The 21384-nt window shown below is 38.6% G+C and overlaps 1 long non-coding RNA gene across 1 annotated transcript; it reads right to left on the bottom strand.

The window, feature by feature from the left end:
* Window positions 1–433: 433 nt before the first annotated feature.
* LOC128937528 (uncharacterized) lies at window positions 434–19598 on the bottom strand. The gene is made up of 4 exons (XR_008483050.1): window positions 19534–19598; window positions 17454–17551; window positions 3287–3352; window positions 434–525 (listed from the first exon to the last, which is right to left on the bottom strand). It is a non-coding gene; the product is annotated as an uncharacterized LOC128937528 (long non-coding RNA).
* Window positions 19599–21384: the final 1786 nt, after the last annotated feature.

Raw genomic sequence — 21384 nt, 5'->3', positions numbered from 1 at the left:
GAGGAGCCATTCATCCCTATGTGTCAGCTGTGGCAATTTGTAATACCATTCTGAGCTGATTGCATCATCACTGTAAATGACGTTCCAGTCCTGCAAAGTTTCTGGGTGGAACTTAATATGATGCAAACACAAATACCTACCTACCTAATTTTTTACTCCTCCAGGAAGTAGAGAGCAAAAGCAACTCGGCCATTCAGCAGTATCAAAGTGTTTTCAAGATATTAATAGAAGCCATTATTGTAGGGTTAAGCAAAAAGTTTTATTAAAGAGTGATTTAACAGTGATGATTAAACAGCTACTAAACAATGACAACAAGGTGGTCAAACACTCTATTACTTACCACACTTGTAATAAATAAGCTAGCTTGTGTAGAGGACGCTTTAGATTTAACACCAGGTGTCACTTACCTTGCTGTAGATTTCAGATGCCAGGCAAGGGATCTCTTGGTCTTGAGGAGTGGCCTTGGGAGGCACCCCTGCTCAAGGGGACATCACCACTGTGCAGCCACTGCCACTTGGACTGTCCCTGTAGTGTAAAGCGATTGGCTTGTAGTCAAACTCCTCTCTGGTGGGAGCCACAGAAGTTTTAGATATGTCTGGTCTCAGTTCAGGCTGGTCCTGTTATTTCCCAGTAAGGCCCAAACTCTTCAGGTGAAGAGCTACAGCTTCACATAATTCCTCAAGGTTTGCACAGTAGGGCTGGCTCCAGCCAAGCCCATTTGCTGGTGATGCCAACAAATGGTGTACCACTGACTCAGAGCAGGTGTGCCCATTACACCATAAAGTTTGAGAAAGGATTTGGGAAAGAAATATCTCAATTCTTATACTCCTTCACTTCTGATGTAACTGTTCATACTTCTGTCTCACAGCAATGCTTCTGTTGTACTCCTAATAGAAAAAGGTGGGATTTGGAGTCACTCACAAAGCTCCATTTAGCCTTGATTCTGGTTTGACACCTTTTAGGTCCTCCTATCAGGTCATGAATCCACAGCTTTTTACCTTTACTGTCCTATTCATTAGAACTGAACCCTCTCATTTATCTTCTGTTCTGTTCTCCTCACCTTTAAATCCTATGTCAGAATACACATACTGAACTATTCTTCTTTTCCTTCATCTGCTATATGCCCCTCTTTCATATTTGTGTGGTAATTCTGTGAACAAAGGAGTGCCTATAGCTTATATGTGTATTAAATACATCAAAACAGTCATGGAGCTGAAAATACAACCACTCAGTAAACATCAAGGTCTGGGTAATTTTAGCTGACTATAGGCCTAATATGTGACTTCAGCCTGTTCATTCTTCAAATTCTCTTCCTTAACACTGGAAATAAATACCATTAATCAATTCTCAGTGTGATGATAAAAACTAAGAGGGCTACATAAATATCCTACATGTACTAGACTTCTTTGTAACTATTAGTCAGAATTGAAAGGCTTAATAAAAAATTCTCAAGACCACAAAAAAACCAGTTCAAATTGCAGTTAAAAGTGTAGCTTTTCAGAGGTTCTGATAATTAATGCCTGTGGGGGTCATCTGTGCACAGCGAGGTGTTTGGGGCTTCTTCACCTCACTAATGATATGGGTCAGCACTTCCTCAAACCATGCCTCCTGCTGTGGCAAAACAGCTCTTTGGGACAGAACTCTTGGACACAATACACCAAGTCTCATACAGAGAAGCAGCATAATCTTCCCATGACTCAGCCCTGACTCACCAGGAGCCTTTTCCACATTTAAGGAAAACCATGTCATTCAAGCCATCTTTAGCACAGATGACCTTTTAAGCAAGATTGCTCAAAATATTTCGCAACTATTAAGAAAAGCAAGCACTGAAAGTTTGCCTTTCATAGGTGTCACAGCCCAGCCTTGCTTGCAGGTAAGCACCCTAACCACAGACTACAGATCCTGAGAGAGCTGGACAACACAGTATTTAACTGAAACTGAATAGAGTCAGATTTGTGCTCTTGGTATTGGCAGCAACCAGGCAGGGTTTGTGTAAAAGGAAGAAGGCAAATTTAGAGCTAAGTAAGCGTTCTTCCAACAAGTATTGCCCACCCAGCTGAACTGTGAATCAGCACATGCTCCTTTGCTCGCCTTCCAGCTGCAGGGAGCAGGAGTCTCCTGGTGTTGTGGGAGTGCACAGCACTGCAGCCCCGGGTGGCCTCATGGCACAGGTCCCCTGCAGCTCTGCAAAACACAGGCTCCACTGCCATGGTCATCCACCCTTGCCAGGGAAATCTCTTTTCTTTCTCCAGCTCCCTCCATCCTAGGTGATTACAGCTGGCCTCAAATGCTTTCTGGTTTGCTTTTGGTTTTTTGTTTTGTAACTCTTATCCTTATTTTGAACACAGCAAACGGCTTTTGATTGAAGTGTTAAGGAAGGGAGCCTCATTGCATCCTGAACTAGACTTTCATACTCATATTTAGAAGTAATAAAAAGAAAGAAATTGTTGTTTTCTACAAAGCAGTTGCTGTCAGCAAAGCCTATTATCTGAGCTGGCTCAAAGCACAAAGGAATGACAGCTCAGTGCTAACATTTGATTCAGAGTTTCAGTCTATTTTAAAACATTCTATGATGAGTCAGAGCCCTCTCCTAAAATATGGAAAAGCATTTTTCTTTTTTAAAATAGTTGTACTATTTCATCTGAGAAATACTTAACACTCATAAATATGATCCACTGATATTCCTGCTTCCTTCAATTTTAGTTTGCTTATACAGCAGAGAACACAAAAATGGGGTAAGAGAAAAAATTTAACAATGATGCTCAGATGTAAATAGACCAGAATAATTAAAGTGTCTGAGTTTACAGTTCAGCTGCAGATTGTGGCTAGTTACTTTTGTTTGTTGAAGCACAACATCATCGATCAAATTGCAGAGATTTCACAAAATTCAAGTATCCCAGGAAGATACAAGCACACAGCAATTCTCATTCTCTCTCAGTTACCCATAGATTTGCCAACAGAGGGAGTCCTCTTACTGTCTACCAAAGCTTTGTCGGAGTGACGGTGCCCCTGCTGAGCAGCTTTCATTGCACTAATAGCAAGGATGAAAAAGGTTTGCAAAACAGTCACCTCGGGGTATTTAGCAAATCAAAACATGGGGTAATATCAGACATCCAATCACTAGAAGTGCACTGGAGGATTCAAGCGGTCGTTTGTGTTATTACAGCAATTATATCTATGGGCAGAGCTATGAAATATCTATCAGAGTAATTACTCTTAAATATATTGAGAAGAATTATGCCAGATAAACATATAGTTCCCTTATGACTGCAAATCAATACTTAACTGTAAAACTCCTTTGAGTTCTTTCCTGTTGTTACAGTCATAGCTCATGAAATAGCAACTATTCAGGCTGTGGTTTGGAGAAAAAAAATAATTAAAAAGAAACCAAAACAAACCAAAACATCCCCTCCATCCCCCCTCAAACAAACAAAAAAACCAACCAAACCCCAAGATTTTCTTTTACATTGTGATTTCCTTAAAGGATCATATAATTTTAATCCCAACCAAACTAACTTGTATACAGTAAGACCTCCAGAACTTCATTTGCCTTTTCATCACAGAATAAACCAAACTTTCTTGTGAACGATGAAAATATTAATATAGTATTTTATAGTCACTGTTTGAATCATTATGGTTTCTGCTGCTTACCCCTTACTTGAAGTGGTCAGTTCCCTTATGACTTGATGAAAGGATTTCAACAGCTGATGTGATAATGACATGCATCATGTTCCAGATTAGCTTGGACATAGCATTTCAGTGCATTTAAGGGAGAATTTTTAAAAAGGCAGAAACAGCATTATACTTATTACATCAAAGTAAACACTTTACAACTACAGTGTATTGCCAGAGCTTACAGTTTTGTGAAATATTAAGTAATCAAACCAAGAACTGAGCAGCAAATAGGTCTGGTGATTTCCTAGCAGTAGCATAAGGACAAAAATATGAGGTTACAATCACATCTGTGTGAAAGGAGCTCCTTCTTTCTCACAGAAATTGCCATTTTTACAGTAGTCAAGACTGAAGTGCTCATGAAGCACTCCTAAACCTGTGGGTTTTCTCAGCCTGATATATCCCAGTGAGTCTTTCAGAAAAATAAAAATTAAAACCAGTATTACCTGCATCTGTTCCATCCCCTTTCATCCTTTTACTGGGCCCGGATTTACACTGAGATTCCAGCAGCAGTCCTAATCTCAACCAATTATCTTTTAAAAGGAGTTCAGGATCAGTAAATCAGTGCCAAGGAAACTCAGAACTGCACCTAAATTGAGCCTAATTATTGAGGGGAGTAAAATTGAGATTTTTTTATTCTTCATTTTCAGATGAGTCAAGTTCTTTGTTTTCTAATTCTTTTAACACTGCAAACAGATCAGCTTTGCAAGTTTTGGACGTCTGGCCATTTTAGATAAACATTCCAACCTTTTAAGTGTTTACAGACTAAACTGTAGAGATAAATGTTTATGTCGCACTGAATAACTTCAGCTTTGTATTTAACAGAAAGACTGCTAAAGTAATATTGTTTCAATCAGTAGGTGAAGACACATGCTACTGAAATAACCAAAATTTTAAAGAAGGTATTAATACTAGTCTGACCACAAATATTTAATACATCTCTATGTAGTAGGCTTTATAGTTGGAATATATAAAATTGTGACAGTTTACAGGTTTTCTAATTTTAAAACTATTCCCAGACCCTTCAAAAACAATTATTATAGCCATTAGCTTCTAAAACTAGAATGTAGCTGTTTTGGTTTCAAATATTATGCTCCTCACCTAATTCCAGTTTAATATGAAATAAATCTTGGCTATGTATTTCAAGGAACATAGCCTCAGTTATTGCTCAGAACAGGGTTTGGATCCTGTTATTCTACCTTTGCAGGGCAAGAGTTTACCCTTACACATGGAAAACTACATAGAGCAGAGAACTGGTCTGGTGCAGAATAGAGAATTTCTGGACCAAAATATCTGTTCTCAATCAAATCTTAGTTTTAAATAACGATCTAGCTGTTGCTGCTAAGATTCATTTGAATTATGTCTCCCTCTTCTTGCTATTTACATTTTGCTTACTCTTTGAAAGCAACAATATCTAATAGTGTGTAAATCTGAAAGTATATAATTCACTCCAAAATACCACTTTGCTTGCAAAATGAAAACAAGCTGGGGCACAATATTGCTTCTAAGAAAAAGGAAAACAAGATGAAGAGAGTTGCAGTGGCATCAGCTTGCAGGCTGTGTTATTCATTGCTCAGCTGCTCATGTAGAGACTTTCCATGTTAAAACAACTTAATGATGAGGATATTTCTTAACTTCTGTGGTTAACTTGTATGTTTCCATTTGACTGTGAGTTTGGGCTGGATGTGTTTTCCACAAGGTCAGAAGAGTTTGCCCTGGATGGGCTCCTCTGGGGATCATACCATTACACGTTTCCTGTTTTGCTCATGACAACACAGTGAGCTTTTTCAAAGACACAAGCTGAATGTGTAAGCCATCTGAGCAGAGTTACTACTGTACTATTGCAAGAGTAAGACAGTACAAAGGGAAAAACTCTTGACAGAAACTTTTCCCATCTTTCTATCGAGTCCTTCAGAACCTCAGTTCAAGCCCATTGCTCTAACAAGTTGAATTCAAAGAGCAACCACCTCAGGCTTTAACCTGGGTTTTCAAATCCCTCAGTGTAAAGTAATAAAATATAGCATTTATGTTTTATGGTTTTTGTCTTTTGTCCATGGCTTAGTCAGGTCAGTTTTCACTGGGTCAGAGTAGTTCCTTCTCAAGTCTGGTAAGGTGAAGTTACCCGAGACTCAGAACAGATACATCCTTTCTAATGAACCCAGAGGTAATCAGGCAGCAGTTCCTGAACCATCTGATAAAAACTGGCATCCCTATTCCTTTTTCACAGACTACTTCACCTATGCTTAAAAAAGCTCCTTACTCTAATTTTCTCAAAGTTCCAAGTTATTTAGAAGTTGAACCATGTCAAGCGAGTTACAGTAACTATGCTGAACTGAAGATACATTTAGTGTTCAAAGGAACTAACATGTGCAAGAGTTTTCTGTTAATATGTTGTGTTGTAAAAGGATCTTTTTAAAGACATGGCAACAGTAAAAGCATGGAAACTACAAAGGGAAGTGTAAAGGAAATGACTATCAAGAAACACAGTTTTGGGGTTTTCTTAATCAGTTCAAGTGGAGATGCATATAGACACCCACTTGAAAGTCCTGGTGATGATCTACAAAACTGAGGAGAGTGCTGTCATTTTAAGATGGTTTATATCAGCTAAGTATACTGAAATTATACCTGAAGACTTGACATAGATCTCACTTTTTCCTAGACTGCTGGAAACACTGTCCAAACCAGAACATTGCATCCCTCATGCACATTTCTACTGCTGTCTGGCCACAGAGCATCTTTGGAGCATCTCAAAGATAGGAAAGAAATTGTCTGAAATGGTCAGGTTTGTCCTGACATGATCTTGAAATAATGCTGGCCTCCGTATAGGAAAAAAATAAAAAGGAGGACTTTTGACTAATTTATAGAATCTGATAGTCCCCAAAATTGGGACTGTTATTCATAGTTCACAAAACTTTGCTGTGAGAAAATGCTTGCAGTAAGTGGGACAGAACAGCAGGAGGGGATCAAGCCAGCCTTCGATTTTGGGAGCTTCAGGCAACAAGGAATCCCAGGCATACCAGGACTGAGATAGAGGCTGCTGTGTTCTCCCTCCCCTCTGGTGATTTCTGCATTATCATCACCCCAAAGGAAGCTCTGCCTTGGGGGAGCCTGCCTTGCCTGCTCCTGCAATCAGGAATGGAAAGCATTGACAAAGATGAGCCAGAAAGAGTGCATGTACTGCAGGATATTGGTATCTAAATTTATCATTTGGGAAAACAATTCAAAGGAAAAAATCAAGAAAATACATAGAAGCATTGTCATTCCTTTCTGGTGTTTCCAAGGATCCTGGCAACATAGCATTTCCTCAGAAAGCCAGCAGCCTGCTCCAGCTACAAAGATGGACTACCTCACTTCACACACAGTGAAAAACAGGTATAGAGAACAATCTGGTGCCTGCTTGAGTCCCCCAGAGTGAGATCCGTGGAGGCACATCCATAAACAGTGTTCAGGGGCTGCTTGCATGAAATTCAGTACAGGACTGGAGCTAAATTCTCTGTTCTGTCAGCTGTTGGTAGCGTGCAAGACCCCAGCTAGTGAGCTCAGATCAAGCCTCAACAGGCACATGCTCACCTCTTAAAATAGTACAGTCTGGCAATAGATTGTAAAAAGGCAAAAATACTCATGCTATAAAACCTAATTACCATTGCAGCCCGTGTCATGGCCTGCCATTGCACACCATGCACAGTGAAGGAAGGGTTTTATCCAGGACTCTGACAGCTCAGCATGGTGGCTTTTCACCCCTGGAGTACCCTGAAAAAGTATATCAAAGGAGAGATTGCTATCTATTTTCCTATAATGAAATAGTTTTGAAGGAGTGAGATTACAGATGCTAAAAATGGGGAGCACATACCATTGATTCATCTAGTTGTGTTCCATACCTAAACAAATCTGATCTCAACTGTGCATTTATACCAAATTACTCTCTATGTGAAAAAAATATTTCACTGCCTTCATCTTTGCAGTCTCATAGTGTTCACCATCAACAGATTAGAAGAATTTCTCTTTCCTGACTACAACCTGATAGTCTCTGTTTTGCACCTGTTTAACAATTCACTTCACTCTTCAGTGTTGGAGTTCACCAAGTATTTGCTGGCATTTACCTTGAATTCTCTGCAGGAGGACTTCTGTTCTTTGAGGGTTTGAAGAAAATGACATTCCCCATTCATGCCTCTACTAATGTACTATATGAAGTGCTAGTTCTGCACATATTTTCTAGTCTGTCCATGTTTTCCAAATATAATAACTGGGTCCTGACTATCAATAAAATGGCCAATTTTGATCACTACCTTCTGCACCTACAACCCCAAGCTTGCATCATATGTACTTCCTTGCCAGAACATTGAATAATTTATCTCTTATTCAGGGATTGCATTTTCACAGTTATTTCTCAGCCCATTCTAATGTTTACAGTTTCTCTAAATCTGGTATTATTTGAATATTTTACTAATATGCTGCGTCTGTTTTCTTTTACAATAGGCTCATGATGTTCTTTCAATGAATGTATTTAAATCAGTAGCTCATCCATGTACATGAGAGCAAAAGAAAAAGATTAAGCACTTGTTCAGTGTTATCTCCCACTATGCCTTGCATTTGCAATCTATTGCATCTAACCCTGAGTTCAACTCTAAATTTCTTATAAATTGAAATAAAACTTTAAAATTTGTTTGAATCTTATCAATTGAAACTCTACATTCCTAATAGCGGAAACTGAAGAAACAGTTTACTTACCATCTCTGTCAAATTGGACTCTTACTTCTACCTCTATCGCAGGAAACAGAGAAACTGAGAAACTTCATTTTTAAAATTCTTTTTCTAGGGTTTGGGGAAAGGTGGGGGAAGGCTTTAATAGTGCAGCCACTTTACCAGGTACAAGTTATTAACAGGAATTACTTACCTTCATATATATATGTATATATATATATTTATTTATATGTATAGACACATCACAGTTGATACGCCCACAACACAAAGAGTATCACCACACAGTACCAGAAAGCTTTAAGCACTCACCCTTACAGAGTAACACCTTGACCCATCAGAAGAACTCAGGTGTCTGCTCCTCCAGTTCTTCAGCCCAGGCTTTTATCCCCTCCTGTTGATGCACTGCCCCTGTGTGCCCTCTGCTCCCTTTGGTGGTTGGTCAGTGCCCCTGGGCACTCCATGGCTCATCAGCTCCAATGGGATTCACCTGCTGCTCCCAGCTGTGCCCATTGGGGATGAGGCTCAGCCCAGACCCACCCCAATTACCACAAACTGTGTGCCTACACTTCCATATTAGCTACCAGTGTCTAAGAGATTTACATGACCAAATCACATAAAACCTAAGCTGAATTACATGAGTGAGAGAACTTCTTCAGAATATTCCACAAAACAGTGCCTGATGTGTTTGAAGAAAGTTTACATTCAAAATACACTTGGATTTCTAGTCAGGAAAGGCCCACTGAAATAGGGAAACTCTCCCCTCAAGATCACCCTTTAACAGGCTCTTGCTTAGAAACTGAATATGCAGAGGGATAAGAATAGAGTGGCAGAGAATGCCCTGCTTAGAACAAGAGAAAATAGCAGCTGCTACTATGACTGCAATGCACTTGTGCTTGCAGGACAGCTTGAAAGTCGCAAGGGACTAGAAAGCACTACTAACTTAAGAAAAACAAAAATAAAACCTCTAATTCAGTGCCTAATTTTGTCTAATTTTAAGTTCTGCTGAATGATCAGCTGAACACAATGAAACAAGGACAGGCTAAAGAGAAGCACAGAACATTTAGATAGGATTTTGGGCAAGGTTCTAACTCTACTCCCAAAGGCAAGTGAGCTGTTAATAATCCTGTCCTTAATACATTATCATTTCAATTGACACAACTACTGATCCTATTACTGCTTAAGTACAAAAGCCACTTTATATGTGTAATAATTCCACAAGCACTGAGATTTCCATTCGACAGGCCATCTAATGTCTGCAGTTCAAGACTAGGGCACAGCACTTCTGGCAGAAAAAAAAATAAAATTCAGTCCCCAGTGTAATTGCACTAAACTGATAATTAACTGCTTAATGTGATGTGTAAGGAAAGGCCGAGGGTGAGGTGAAAGAGATGACTTTCACCTCTGTGCAGTTTGATAGCAGGAAGATTCCTTTAGAACCTAGAGATACAGTAGGTTGTTGGTTGAAAAGGAAACATTGTGTGGGTTTCTATGAGGCCTCTGTGAGCAGCAACAAAAGTTGTCCTTTCTGAGAAATGTACCCAGAATGAGAAAATCTCCTGCTGGACAGCTTGGACAAAGAGCTGGGACTGCCAAAAGCTGTGGAAAGCTGCCAAAGGACAAGGAAGAAAATAAAGCAACAGAGAAGTGCTAACATTTTATCAAAAAAATCTTTAGGCTAGGGAAAGGCAAACTTATAAATACCAACAGTCACCGTACATGAACACCCTGCAACAGGAAAGAGCAGAAATTCCAGCTGGGGAGCACAGTAAAAGATTTTGCACAGGAAATGGGGAGATCACATTACCATCAAAATGTTGATTTTCAGAGGGCCCAGATAGACAATAAAACAGTTACAGTCCTATAACTCCTTTTAATACTATGACTAGTAAAAAATGTAACATCTAACCTGCAAGAACCCTTATGGATCACCATCTGCAAACAGCAGGAAATAGTCACACACTTCACTTGCTGAAGAGGGATGCAGGCACATCAGTCTACAGACATTTTCAGGTAACATTTCACTGATATTCACCAACATCTGAGCCTTTGTTCAATCATTTCCTGTCATGGAATAAAATTTGTATCAATTGTTGCATAAAAATGATGAGGAGAAACGATTAAAACTCCTGTGGAGGACTACAATTTTGCAGCCACTCAATTGTCATGATTATCACTTCAAAAGTAAACCAAATTTTTTTCCTCCATATCCAAAATAAATAGAAAGATCTCAGAAAACCTCCATATCCAAGATAAATAGAAAAACCTCAGAAAACCTCCACCAGCATATTTGCAGAAAATAAGATCAGTGACATAGTGCTGGTAAAACAAGAGACTATTTAAGTCCTGTCCTCAAATAAACTGATTTTTGTTCATTCAAGCAAGCATTCTCACATACACTTCTACACGAGTTTGGGAAGGAATTTTAAAGGAATATCTTTAGAGTTGTTTCTGCTCTCATGTAGTCAGGCCTGACTTTAAGAAGAAGTTACACCTGACTGTGGAAACTGAGCTGCTGCATTGCTGCCACAGAGAGATTAGATACTACTAAAATTAAGATCCTGGAGCCACATGTCATGCTTTGCAGCATAGTTCCTTCTCTCATTACAAACTTTAGCAGATACTTCTTCAGTACTATGCAATTCAGTGCAGCTACACAGAGTATGTGCCCATGCATTTGTATATGCATATGCATTCTGTGTTCCAAACAAATGTGGCTGTTACCATATATACCTGCTATAATATTTGAGTTACTATTTTAGCATTACTGCACATGACTAGTGCTATCCAGCTTTATTGTCTGGAAGCTGCATATAAAATAGTAAGAAAAAGTGGCACTGATTTATTTGCATGATTAGTGAAAGCAGTCCTGTGTAAGGATCTCTTGATTACCACAGGCTGTATAAATTTCAATAAAAAGCATTCAGTAGCTGGCACTGAACTCTACGTGGCAGTAATGTACCAGCTCAGTCTGTACAGCCAAGGCTTAAAATAGGCAGGGGATTACATGTAGCAGGTGTAAATTAGGAAGATATTAGGACTTGACCCTGTGAAGCAAGAGAAAAAGTAACAACCTGTGAAACAAATTTAAAGAATTCATAATTTACCACAATTTTAGGAAGGCATGTTCCTCCATCTCCTGCACAATTAGCAAAAAATTCCCCTTCATCTTTCTGAAAACATATTCATTCTTGCTAGAGTCTTAAAAATCTGCTTATATTTTTGTGGCCATCCTGTCTGGCTTTGTAGAATCTTTTGGAAGAGAGCTCTACAATTTTCCATCCTAAGACATCTGATAGCTACACTAAAAATAGCCCCATGGCAGTTCCTCTGTTGAAGATACACCTACTGGCATGTGTCATGCTGATCATAGTTCAGAATCCTCTTGGACACTCAAACTAGGGCTGATGTCCCAGGGGCTGTAACAGAATGAGTCTCACTGTGCTCTTTAAACAATCATTAATAACTTATGCCCATAATAAACCACATGAGAGTGTAGCTATTTTCTGCACCTCGAGCATCTCAAACTTGGTGTTCTCTGACCATGTGAGGGGAGGAAGGAGATGCAAATCAGCGAGTGAGGAGAGGGCATGAAGAACATCTTAGCATTGTTTGCACAGCTGTGGTGTCATGTTTTCCCCTTGCATTACATTTTTCAGTATTCCTGTCCCACACAGTTAAATACTCCACAAATATCAAAGAATTTACCTCTCATAATTCATTAAGAACCAAGAGTTATAAGAGCTAGGCAAAGTCCCAGTTCTATGGATATCTGCTCATCTTAGGGAAATGTGAGCTGGTCTCTCACTGGGGTTTTTCTGAAAATCACCTCAGCAAGGCTTCTAGGATGTACAGCAGTAACTCAGGTGCCTCAGGAGAGAGCTCCAGAGCTTCCCTATGGCTGCAGGTAGCTGCAGTCAATGCTCTTGCAGCAGAAATGCTTCCTGACAAACTCTGCTTTGCAGTTTCTTTTCATATACATCAAATAGTTGCATTCTGTGTGTAAGCAGTATCAAATATTATAACAAAAGAATTAAAAAGGCTTGAAAAAGTGCAACTTAAGCTTTAAATCTTAAGTTCTCCTTTAAGGAAGCTCTGTAGCATCTAGGTGTTACTCTGACTAAAACATCTCCTCTGCCAAATTCTGGGGAGTATAGGCCTCCATTTCTGCACTGCTCTATGAGCCAGCACTTTCTAGTTTATTGCTTGAAAAGACATTCCTGTCTTTTTTCAATTATTAAAATGGAATTTCTGGAGCAAGTAAACTGAATTAAAAAAAAATTTAAAATCAGTCTCCATTATTCTATGTTTAAACATTCAAACTAGTCACTAGCTATCTACAGTCTTGTTTTTATGTTTTTTGGCAGCATAATTATTGCATAGATGAACTTTCCAAATGTAAACCTACTGAACAACAGGTCTGGAAAAGTCTAGCCCATTTTCTTTTTTCAAACAGAAGTTTGTAAAAATGTCATATTGATCAAACAGGGAAACTGAGGCCACCTCAAGCATGAGCAAGAACCAAGCTACTAATGATACTGCTCATGAGCTAAATTGCCATGAAAAGTAATATGCACAAAAGGCAAAGAGAGGAATGGAGTAGGTAGGGTGAGGGGGAAGCATCTTGAAAAGTGAGAACACGTTTGATAGGATCTCCCCCTAAGGGCTAGAATATCACTCCTGTGCCCTGGGAGCCTTTCACTGCTCCTTTCCAACTGCTGGCTTCAGCCTCAACTCAAGCCCTGTTATCCACACATGCACAGTTCTGGGCCATTTATACTCCAAGAGTTACCTCGATCCAACTTTTATAAACATGACAATGTTATAAACCTAACAACTGCTATAAACATAACAGTGTCACAAGTTAACAACTGCATGCACTGCAGTACATCATCCACCTGCCTGGAGTTCCAGTCACTTCTTGCAGGTGCAGAATTCAACACTTTATTATTATTACCTGGCCTCACATTAGTAACATGGAGAAGGTCTGTCCTCAGCTTTGGGAGTACAGGTACAGGGAAACAGGAAAGAGAAGGAAGTCATTAAAGAATTCTGATTCTAAAGATTTCAAGTACTACTTTGAGGGTTTTTTTGAGAAGGCAAATGATAAAAATCTCTCAATTACTTGTAGAAAAAAAACCACATTCCTGCAAGTCCAAAAAGGTACACAAAATATGATATCCAAAAGCAAGTAATGCAGTTGCAGTTCATATTAAAAAGAGTTTGGAACCAGCATGATCTTTCCATGTGCTCCAGGCAAAAAAAAGTTTCTTAGATATACAAACAAAAGCAGATGTGTTGATTTTTAGTGGCACAGTGATTTATCTCTATATATGGTATCAGTACTAGAAAACTGTGTGCAGATGACATCCACATTTTAATAAGACCAGATGTAGTTTGGAGAGCAGGGTAGCAGGAAGGAAACACTTCAAAAATTTTAAAAATATATTCTAGAATTGATTTTTCACTTGGTAATAAAGGGCCTCAAACAATTTAATATAGTAAAATGAAAAGGCAATATGATTATGGAACAAAAGCACTTTCAGAGAAATAAAGCACCATGTAATTAGAAAAACCAAAACCTATTGGCCTGGAGAGCCTCAGCAGAAAAAAACTAAACCCTACCCAAAAATCTGATAACTAGCAGCTGAGGACAATTTTAATTTGGAGAGTGATTACCCACTGGAGCTGATGCCCTTTCTGCTGCAGGGCTGTTTTTCAGATCAAGGAGATGATCAAGAAGATATTTTTAGCCAACGATACTAGAAAGATTATCCAATTCTTGGCAAAATTTACTCTCTTGCTTACTGGGGTTGTTCAGAGCAAACATTTCCATAGCCTTTTCCAGCTTTAAACTCTGTGAAGAGTTAGACCTTCTTTGAAACATATTGAGGTGAAGGCTCTTATTCAGTTTTTCACACGAACTCCTGCTATCCACTAAGGTATCTTGTAACAAGAACTGTATTTTTAACAAGGTTGCTACTTCACAGCAGTAGAAGAGAAGAAATATGAGCACACACAACAAAGCTGTTAAACCCAGTGCTAAAGTGCAAGCTCAAGCAAAGTGAGCCATGTTCCAGCCGTGTCTGTAGGGCTGAGTAGTCAACTAATTAGGTACATCTGTTTGTAAACAGCTGGCAGCGATATAACAGGGATTTTTCTTCCTATTCCATTCCAGGAAAAATGGACTACATTGGATGGGAATAAATCACACACTGATAAAACACACCAGAAAACACTCATGAGGAAACTCATTATTGAAACCTTGATCAGCAGGTTTGCTGTGCCTGCACAAAGCTATGTACTACTGCAGACACAGGGCAAAATAAAGGAAATCATTAAGAGTACGTATTTGAGATTGGAACTATGCAGGCTTCCATCATGAAGCCTCCTTATGGGCTTAAAAGCTCTTTGCTAAGAAATTGAAGAGACAAACAAGAGGCAAGAAAGACATATATTGCTGACAGCCACCTCCTGAACACCTACATTTGTCTACCAAAACTCATACATTTCTGTTTTCTGGGTACAACATATAGCATTCCTTTTTTCTTTTGCTCACCATAATTTTCTAGTAACTATTTCTGACCTCAATTCTTCTACTTTTTGGCTGGGGTATTGGTTTTTATTTGGTTTTGGATCTTTTTCCAAGGAGAAATTTTGACATTTTTGTGCTTTTCATCATACATTTTGTTTTTCAAACACTATGAAATTACTCAGCAACATCTGTCAAGCCAAGGAATTAGCCTGAAAATACTTAAAGGAACATATAATTTTGCCTCCTATTCCTCTACAATACAACCAATATAACAATATAAACCTATTAGGCTGCTTTCCTACAAGAAAAGGCACATGGGACAGAGCTATGTAGATGTGACCACTCTGTCCAGGCAGGCCTTGTGCTGAGCTTGGCAAAAGAGAACAGGGGATAAAATATCCCTAGAAAAATGTCGACAAAATCTAACAAAAAAAAAAAAAAAAAAAAGGAAGCAAACAGAAAGAAGTGAAAGGGTTTTTCTAATGCCATAGAGTAGTTCAGTGGCTGAACAAGTAATAAACAAGTAATTGGAATACAGTTCTTCCCAAGTTCCCTGTATTACCCTAACCACAAGATGTGCTGCTGCATACCAGTGATTATTCTATGAGATTAAGACTTGCCTGTGTCGTGATTCACTGTTTAGAAGCTGAAAACAGACAAACAGTTCAGAAGCATAGTAAGAAATCAATGGATCACTGTTAATTTCCTTCCCAGCATCCATTGTTTGCTAGGAGATGCTTCCACACAGCATTTATGGGAGCTCTCTAACCAACAATGCAGCCCTTCTTAGTCCAAGCAGTGACACACTTTTCCAAGTTGAATTTCCAAGAAGATACTTCAGCAGCTAAAGGTTTAAAATTTCTTAGCTCTTTGTCAAGCTCTTTAAGGGGGCTGGGGGAAAGAAAAGATTGGTAGATTCAGCAGTGAAAATAAATTCCCCAAAGAAGAGGAGAAGTTTTGGCAATGAATAATAAGTGGGAAAAAGGTCAAAACATCAGTTGTGAAAACTCAGACCTCTAAAAAGGTTCCTACAAGGTCTCAAATTTATTTACAGACAATAAATCTATAATTATAAAAATGTTCTAAGATAGGTCAAGATAGCCTTTTCCCTGCAGATTAGTTATCCAAGGCACAAACAAGATAACAGTAACATTCCCAAAGTCTGACTTGCTGCAAAGCTGATAAAGCCACATCACGTATTTTCTGGTCTTGATATGAAACTCATTCAAAACAGCAGACTTTACTGACACAAAATGCTTTAAACACCCTGCAGAGGAGCAAAGGGTTTGTGTTGGGTTTTTTGGTTATTTTCTTATTGCAGCCATTTAGAAACACTGACAATCCTTTATCAGAAGCCCACTGTAGTAGTACTGATATCAAAATTCAGTTCTCAACATATAACTACTGATTTTTACTCACCCTGGTTTTGCTTATGAATGTAAGTAATTTGTTCTTCTATGGCAGAGTAAAAAGTAAGAAAAGTTTCTTCTTAGATAAAGAACACATCAGCAAGTCCTAATAGGTAATTACAAGAAGGTTGCACAGCATCAAGAAATATTTTATAGTATTCTTAATAGGTGTGTAGAATAACATGGAGCCAAACTAATTAAATGTAGAAATTTCTTTACTATTATCTACTGCAGCTAAGGTTAAAAACAGGTATTTTGAGGAAAGTGGCCAGAACTCCAAAAGACAAGAGACTGTGCATTCAGCTGGCTCAGTCATACTGTAGGCTGTACAGATGCTGTGTGACAAACCCTGTCAGAATTACATGATTTTCTCTTTAGACTGGAAACTTGTGGTCCTACAGAGTAGGACTAAGGTTTGTGGTTTACTGATTGGAAAGATCTGCTGTGTCACTGTCTATATAAGCAGCACTGTGGCCAGCCCTTGGCCAAAGGATAAATATATATGATTTCCTAGTCTGCCAAGACATAGGCTCCACTGACATGTACACTTGAAAGGCTAAACTAAACTAACTCACTTCATCTAAGCACCTATGCAATTTAGCAACATCTCAAATCTATAATTGAAATTTCAGCTAAAATTTTTGTGTAGCACTGAGGAGCTTTAACCAGTGATTATTTTCAAGACAGTAGAGCAAGACCTGTAAAGAAAAAAAAAAGATTAGCTCATGCACAGTCATGTTAATAATGAATTCCCTTATGTATCCCTAGGCACCCCCAGGTTAATAGTTAATGCAAGGGGTTTTGAAGAAATTCTGCAAGAAAATCTAGCTTAAGCTAAATCTCAAAAATATAAGAGGTGTCAGATATTGGACAGGATAGTCAAAGAAGAAAAATAATATTTTAGTAATTTGTCCTTGGCAAGATACTATTTTTCTCTTAAAAATTAGAAACAATTTTTCCAGTCATATTTGTACATCATTTTCCCACAGAATCTGACGTAATCAGAAGTTGCTGATAAGACTAAAAAGAAGCACAGCCCTTTACACTTATACCACATTTTCTTTTGGGTGAAAGCTGAAAAGGAATAGCTGTGTTATCTGCTAACAGATCATCAAAAGCCTTCCAGAAAATGAACTTACTGTCCATGTAGAGCAAGCAACAGAATCACTGGGTCTTGATTAACCAGTGGTTAAAATAAACAACTGGGAAGCACCATTCCAATAGCCACTTTTAAAACCTGAAAAGAAATAACTTGATAATTATAATAACTGCTGCTGGAAAAAGTCTCAGTGGTTATTGCTTTATTCTTAAGCCAGGTACAGCCTCAGCTAGGAGGCAGCAAATTCAGGTATTTCAAAATATACTTCTTTAAAGCTGAAGGTACTTGGAAGGATTTTTAAAAAGCAAATAACAATTTAAAAAACCCCAAAACTATGTTAACAATGCATGTTAAAATTTAGTAGCTGCTTTAAATTTTTAATTTGTAATTTTTTTCATGAAGCATCATGAGATAAATGCTGGCACCCTTATGTTTCATTTTGTTAAATTTAGAGTGACCAAAATAATTTTATCACTCAGTGATTGAAATATTTACCCCACATTAAACTCTTCTTTCTTCATGTTCCTTCTGTGTGAGAAAAAAAAAGAGGAAAAAAAGCTAGAGGTGGGAAGTCTACATGGAGGAAGTTTGTCAGTGCTACAGCTTCAGTCAACTCAAAGACTTACAGTGTAGAATACTTGAGAAGTTCTAGCTAACCACGCTCTATAATAAATAATTCCTTTTTAATAATCATAAAATTTTTACTGGGAAACTAGTGAAAAATTATTGGAGACAGCATAGTTGACCATGGAGATAAAAAGCAATAGCTGCTCAGTCAAAGCAGTGTGGTTCCTTTAAAGAAAATCTGTTCCCTCCTTCAACAATTTGACTGCACTAATAAGTTAACAGAATAGCCAATAATATGGTTTTATGTGCTTTTTTTCACAAGGCATTGTGAAGAGCTGTCTCACAAATATTAACAAGGAAAATAAATAGTTGTGAGCACACATGCACATAACCAGAGACATCCACCTCTCTTCCTGCTAGGGAAGAACAATAGTACTGGAACAACCAATCTCCATTTATTAATTGTATTATTGATACATTTATTAGAGATTGGAAAGCAGAACAGAGTCAGGAAATGACTAATAATAATAGTCAATAATAATAATAATAAATAGGCAAAAGAACTCTTTTTTTAAAAGAGAATTAGAGGAATACGGGGGATCAAGAGGAAAAGTGTATTCTGTGTTGCCTTATATTGGAATACACTATCAATACTTAAATTTTTATTACACAAAAAGGCAGAGCATAATATTATTAAATAAATAATTTTAAAATATGATTTTTCAAGAAGAATGTTAATGGGCATCAAGTGTAAAGTCAAGACCAAATAACTTTGTTTGATATGCCAGTAAGAACTGTTAGGTCATGGCTTTTTATACAGGTATATTTGAGAAAGTAAATCTCTGAGAAAGTATTTCTGATATGCAAAACTATGCACTGTGGTTTGCAGAGCAGATGCTGGACTCCTCCCAGGATGTGGGAGCATTCCACACAGAGCCAGGGTGCTAGGAATGGTTATGGCAGAGCCAGAGCCTTCCTCCTGTTAGAAGAGGGTGGCTTATTAGTTTGGGAAACTGTCGCAACCAGCCAGTGGGAAACAAGGGAGCTGGAGATATTCCACTGAAGGTATAGCAAAAGTGGCTTTTCCACTGCAAGCTAGGGGGTTTTTGTTGGGTTTTGGTTTGTATTAATTCTAACAATGTCATCCAAAAACACCAATACTCAAGTTTAGCCTGTACCTATATTGCTGCATGAGCAGAAGTTGAACAGTAACAGAAGAACTTAACCTGAAAAAAAAAATGTTTCAAGTCCAAAGCTCATAATAAATTCTTAGCTTAGGCTTCAAGCTTCAGGGGTCTGGGCAGGCACTTAAAAGCCACAAACACACAGGTGGCCAAACAAACCCTGGCTGCTGCAGGGCTCCAAAGCCACCGCTGAAGGTTTGGGGTTTCACTGCCTTCTCCTGGCGATCTGTTGAGCTTGAGGGGATATCAGAACTAGCTGATTGTGCAGTGAGGTGTCTGACAGACACAATCGATCATGGCAAGAACAAGAAGAACCCTGTATTTGCTCCCCACAAGTATCCCACAGGCAGAGGGTGGGGCTGACATTACAGCCTTTCCCAGCCTGAACACGGAGGAGCCAAAGGCAGACGGGCGCTTTAAATTCACGGCTATGCCTTAACAGTGCTGCAGCTTTACAGCACTGCCTGAGTGCTGTGAAAATAAAGGAGAAAGTTAAATGGAGGCTTTTAGAGTTCCCCAGTAGCTTCTGTCACTCAAAACACAGCCACTCTTAATCCCAGTCCCAATAAACAGTGGAAACCATTCCCCTGAAATTCATGTGGCAAAGCAGCCTAAAGCAAAGGGCTCAGAGACCTCCTGGGTCCTGGGGGATGCCAGCAGCTTTAGCAGTCAAGTCAGCTCATTACAAAAGGCAGAAAACTAGTTCAAAGGTAAACAATGAAATAAAAGACAAATATTCTTCATGGGCCCAGATTCTAGTCAGCCCTTTAAAGAGGCTGTGGGACAAAAGTTCTGGAAGCAGACTGGCTTTTTTTTAGGATTTTTTAGGATTTTTTTTAACTGAAAGTTTTTCTAATTTCAGAGGTAAAGGCAGGATGAGACTTTGCATCCCAAGTGCAGACCATTTTTTCAAGGAAGGGGATGTATTTCAAGAATATCCACTGTTAAAGCACACTCATCAGGTCCCTGCTATGTGAGTTAGTGATTGGAGTTAGAAATTAGAGGTCAGAGTTTTCATGTCTCTTCCTGCTAGGGGTTCACATTTATGCACATTCAAATCAGGTTCTTGGTCCAAGTTTATACACCTACAGAGTTTGTTTTAATAACACCTAGCAAATGGATACACCAACCCTTATTTAATATTGATAAAGGACTTAGCAATTCAAGAGTACCATTGATTTGAAGGTCACTGAAGAAAAATATTATTTTAGAGCATGAAAATAATTATACTAGGGCATTTTCTTTTTCCCTTGATGGCTGAAATTTGTCTCACACCACTGATAAAATCCTGACTTAATGGGTGTTTAGTGTCCTGTGACAAATAATACATACTTTTGATTCTATTCCAAGCAAATAAGTAAACATCAGTACTGAACTGGGCCACTAAGCCTCAGAGAAAGGACAAATAGCTTCCATAATGAAAGAAACATAAAAATAGTACAAGTAAAGACAAACTATTCAAGGTATCACAGTGTGAAAACATTTTGTGATTTCAGAAATGCCAGTATGGCAAGCTTTCATGTAATATTCTGTGCTCTTCAAAAACACAGAGGGGGATCATCTTACCATTTTGAAACCCTTGCTAACAAAAATGCTTGGTTGAGAGCTGTCTTTCATGCCTCCACAGAAGAGAAAGCATAAAAAGCTGTATAACTGGGTGAGGAAATCAACAACAAAAAAACCCAAATAAAACCCCCAGAAACAAATAAACCCCCTCAAACAAAGAGCCAAAACAAAGAAACCCAGCAACAACAACAAAAACCCACACAAGGGGGAGAACTACCATAATACATCCTGAATGGATGGGCAGGGGAAAGGCAGGAATTTGCATTTAGCCCCAGGACCAGCACAGAAGGAAGAAGAAATGAAAGAAGAAATGCACTTCATCTCTCTTAAGGGCAAGGAGGAAAGGCAGAGGAGCAGCAGAATTCCTGTTCTGGTCTCAGGTAGGCTCACCTAGAGAACATGATGCCAATGCTTTAATCCAGACCAGGAGCAGTTCCTATCTTAAATATTGTTGGGACTGTTCTCACTTGTTTTTATTCACATCTCAGAGCATCCATAGCATGTGCTAAATAAATCTGTGCTCTTACTGCTGGTCTAGATGGCAAGACCATCATTTGCCTTAGGGAGAAAGAACCACAAAAATGTGTAGGATGGGGATACCAGAACCATTGATCCTTTTATAAAGAACTAAATCACTAACACAGATATAATCCT

Source organism: Melozone crissalis, unplaced genomic scaffold (genome assembly GCF_028551555.1).
Source record: "Melozone crissalis strain CALT ecotype California unplaced genomic scaffold, PUWL_Pcris_2 ptg000019l_1, whole genome shotgun sequence".
Classification (NCBI taxonomy): Eukaryota; Metazoa; Chordata; class Aves; order Passeriformes; family Passerellidae; genus Melozone; species Melozone crissalis.
This window is presented reverse-complemented; position numbering and strand designations above follow the sequence as displayed.